Raw genomic sequence first — 4,357 nt, 5'->3', positions numbered from 1 at the left:
TCACTTGCCTGTAGAGTTGGAGCATCGAGCTTACTGGGCTATTAAGGAGCTGAATTTTGACCAGCGAATGTCTAAGGAGAAGCGACTATTACAGCTGAATGAGCTTGATGAGTTCCGTCTCACGGCATATGAGAATGCCAAGCTCTATAAAGAAAAGACGAAGAAGTGGCACGATGCTCATATTGTGCCTAAGAAGTTTACAGCAGGCAGTTATGTGCTACTGTATAATTCTCGCTTGCGTCTTTTCCCTGGAAAGCTGAAATCAAGATGGAGTGGACCATTCCAAGTTCAACATGTAGCTGAACATGGTGCCATTGAACTGAAAAACGCAAATGGTGAAACTTTCAAAGTTAATGGACAGAGGTGCAAGCCGTACCTAGGACCGTTGACCGACGAAGGAAGGGAGTGCATCGCTCTCACTACTCCAAACTGAGCCAGGTGATTTACGGTCAAAGCTAGCGACCTTAAACAAGCGTAATTTGGAAGAAATTCCAAATTTTCTATCTTTTTCATGCTTTAGCTGCTAGTTTTGATTCCTTTTCGTATGTTTAATTTTTTTTGATTTGTGTTATTTTCTTTCTTAGTATTATATATTGTTTGTTTTTGTTATTTTTATGCTTGTTTTTCCTTGTTCAGATTGATCCGGTAGTGATTTTTGGTGTGCAGGTCAACAGGTTCAGAAAGTGCAGAATTTTGCATCTGCAGGTCATAAGATGCGGGCGCCTGAAGTTAGTATGCGGGCGCATACTTGACCTATGCGGGCGCATACTTGACCTATGCGGGCGCATACGTGACCTATGCGGGCGCTTAAGTTTCAAAATTTTTGAAAAAAAAAAAAAAAAAAATTTCGGTCCAGCTGGTGTGTTTATGCGGGCGTCTAATTTCCATCTCCATCTCATTTTTGTTTCTTCTTCAACCAAAACCCTAAAACACCATCAGCCTCCATCTCACCCACCGCGCCGCGTCACCAGCAACCCACCACACCGCCGCAGAGCCGGCCAAGATGCTCCCCACTGCCGATCACCACCATCAGCCACACTACTGCTCACCACCAAACCAACGCCGCTCACCACCAAACACCAACCCAACACCGCCCCATAACCACTGCCGACCACCGTCCCCATCAACAAGTCCGACAACCACCACCGCTGCTCCCCACAGCCGGCCACCACGACCAGCGGTGCCGTCAGCTCCGGTCAGTCCAAGGTACAGAATCCAGTTCGGGTTCGGATCAGTCAGTCCTAACATCTTTCGTCAATTCCATTCCAATTTTCAGTAAGATTAGGAAAATGCCTAGGGTTCGAATTGGCGACGCGTCTGGGTCAGCGGAATCGGAACTACCGCCGGGTTATGAGCGGATTAACTTGCGGGGGCAATACGAGGCTCCATTCGACATTTTCAGTCCAGAGGAGGGCAAACTATTTCAGGATCTTAATGGCAGAACTTGTATCAAGACGCGAGCACTTGATTTTGGTCTTCTGAAGAACCTTGGGTTGGATGTCGAGGTCACAATGCATTTGCAACGCTGGGGTTTGCAGAATGTGGAGAATTACAATCATGATACCGTGCGTCAGCTTTCACTTGAGTTCTTCACTACAGTTCAGCAGCAGGATAGGGCAGTATCATCTCTTTCCTTCAGGATGCGAGGTGAGGAGTTCAGCATCAGCACTAGTTTCATCAGGAGGTGTTTTCAGTTGCCTAAGGGTGGGGTGCGAGAAATTCCCGTTCGTTTTGATACGCACGCTATTTGGCGAGATTTGTCAGGCCAGGAGCGCTTTTCGACTGTGACGGCGAAGACTATGGACATTATCGATCCTTCCATTTACATAGTCTACAAGTGGTATCTGGAGACCATCTGTGGACGGTCAGATGCCAGCAAGGTTCATAAGGATGATTTGTTTCTGTTGAACAATCTGATTCAGCCAGAAGCAGAGAGGATTGATATGTCTTATCGGATATTTTGGATGCTGAGGGACTTGTCGAGCCAGTCGGGGAGGGCTAGAGTAGTTGGTATGGGTCATCTGATTCGAGCCATTGCTATTGCCTTAGAGGTTTACACCGACGCAGAGTTGGATGCTATGGATCCCATTCCTTCCGGGTGGTTTGATACTGCTCATTTGAAGAACTGTCACTTTCTCAGCCGCGAGGGGACCATTATGCCACCTTAGACCAGACGAGCTGTGCAGCCAAGGACTGCTGGGCGACGCAGAGTAGAGCAGGCAGCGGAGGCAGCACAGGAGCAGGCTACTGAGGTACCACCAGCAGTGGAGGTACCGGTACAGCCATTATCAGACGCTGCCTGGAGAGAGCGGATGGAGACTAGACAGAGGAGGATACTGCGAGAGCAGAGAGCACATCATCGTATGCAGAGGGCGCACATGCGTGCTACACATCCGGAGGGCGACTATCCTTCACCTGAGTACTCGCCATCACCATCACCACCGGAGGATATCTAGAGTTTTTCTTTTTCCCCTTACACTTTATTTTCCGTTTTTCATTGCTTTCTTTTTGCTTATGCAGTGGGGACAATGCATCGTTTAGTGTGAGGGTGGGGAGAAAAATCTGTTTTTTTTTTGTTTTTTTTTTATGTTTTTTTTTTTTTTTTTTTGAGTGTTATGTCTGTCTCTAGGTTGTTTGTTTAGTTTTATGTGGTGAACCCGTGGGGTATATTTATGCTATGTTATGTTAGATGTTATGCTACTTGCATTTACCGGTTTGCTTTGTCATTTTGTCGCTTGTGCCATGATTGATGCTATGTCAGAATTGTTGGAATTTTAGTGTTTTCGTTCCCCCTATTTAATGAGTTGGTTAATTTTTTTTTTTTTTTTGTTAGAACAACATTGTGAGAATGACAGTTAAATAACTTTTGCTTAGTTAGCCAGCATGAATTAATAGGACTGAGGTGAAATTTTGCACTTTGAAAAACATGTTCTTTCTTCTGAATATTGTGAATTTTGGCATGACAATCTTGACAGAAGCACTTGTGTAAATTCTGAAATTTTGAGCAATTAAACAGGTTTGTATTTTAAATCACCTTGTGTTTACCCAGTTTTGTGAGATTTTTGAGCCTTATCGAGCATACTTTTTATGTCTCATTTATTGTGGTGTGAGTCGATACATGTTGATTTTCTAGAACTTGCCTTGCGTCCACAGTAAAATTGCATTGTAAGTTGAATAATTTGAAAGTGATAAATGGCAGTTAGGATAACCCATTCTTTAGACCACTTTAAATAGCCTACCCATTTTCCCTTAGTTTAACCAATTTGAGCCTTAGCCGTATTTTTGTTATTTACACACATTTTACACACTTTACCTTTTCTTATCTTCCTCTTTTCTACCTTATTGTGACTTGACAGATTGATGGATATGCAGGAAACTAGTGTGAGGATGTATAACATCCTCAGCTCATGATATTAGATTGATTATCTCTTATTTGATATGATTAGTGTTGCCTTTTGAAATTCAGGAAAAGAGCAAAAAAATAAAAGAGAACTTGAAAAAAGAAAGCAAAGAAAAAAAAAGTTGAGCTTAAAAGATATAAATCTGAAAATAAGAACTCAAGGCATGAAAAGTGAAAAAATAAAAATAAAATAAGAGATTGATATAACGAAAGAGCTGAAGTTTTTATTTACATGGTTTCTAGTTTGTGTTTGTTGATTTGTCAAGTCATTTTTCAGCATGTTGTTTACCTTTTTTCCACACCCTAACCTAGACCCCATTACAACCCTTTAAAAGTCCATTTTGATTCTTTTTGTTTGACTTAACTTAGCAGTGGAATTGTGGACTATAGGCAAGCTTATGGCAAGATTGCATGTATTGATGTGAGAGCTTAATTTTTATACCTTTTACACTTGTGTGCGAGAGACTACCTTGTGAGGAGTTACTTGGTGATTTCATTATACATGCTTGTGATTTTGCTCATTTGCTCGAATTTCATGTGTTGTTTTTGAATTGATTGGATTGCTTTTATGATCAATGTGATGTCGAAATCATGTTTTAATAAGTGTATCTGTGTAGGCTCGGTGTTATTGATTCATGATTTGGCATTAGGCATTGTTATTTGATGTTATTCTTTCATTGTTGTTTAGCTCAAAGGTATATTTTTGATCGATTCATTATTTAGGGGGTTGTGAAAATGTTTTAGTTTCATGTATTCTGGCAAGGTTTGATGATTGGTAGTATGGCGTTGTTCTGTATTTGCTTGAGGACAAGCAAAGGGTAAGTGTGAGGGTGTTTGATAGGAGTAGAAATACTCCTATATTTAGGTGCGTTTATGGTTTGATATATGCATATTTCTGTATGTTTTTAAGTTGTTTTGTCATCTTATTAGCATTATGAGCTTTTCAGGATAATTGTG

Source organism: Mercurialis annua, linkage group LG7 (genome assembly GCF_937616625.2).
Source record: "Mercurialis annua linkage group LG7, ddMerAnnu1.2, whole genome shotgun sequence".
NCBI lineage: Eukaryota > Viridiplantae > Streptophyta > Magnoliopsida > Malpighiales > Euphorbiaceae > Mercurialis > Mercurialis annua.
Note: the sequence above shows the minus strand (reverse complement) of the source record.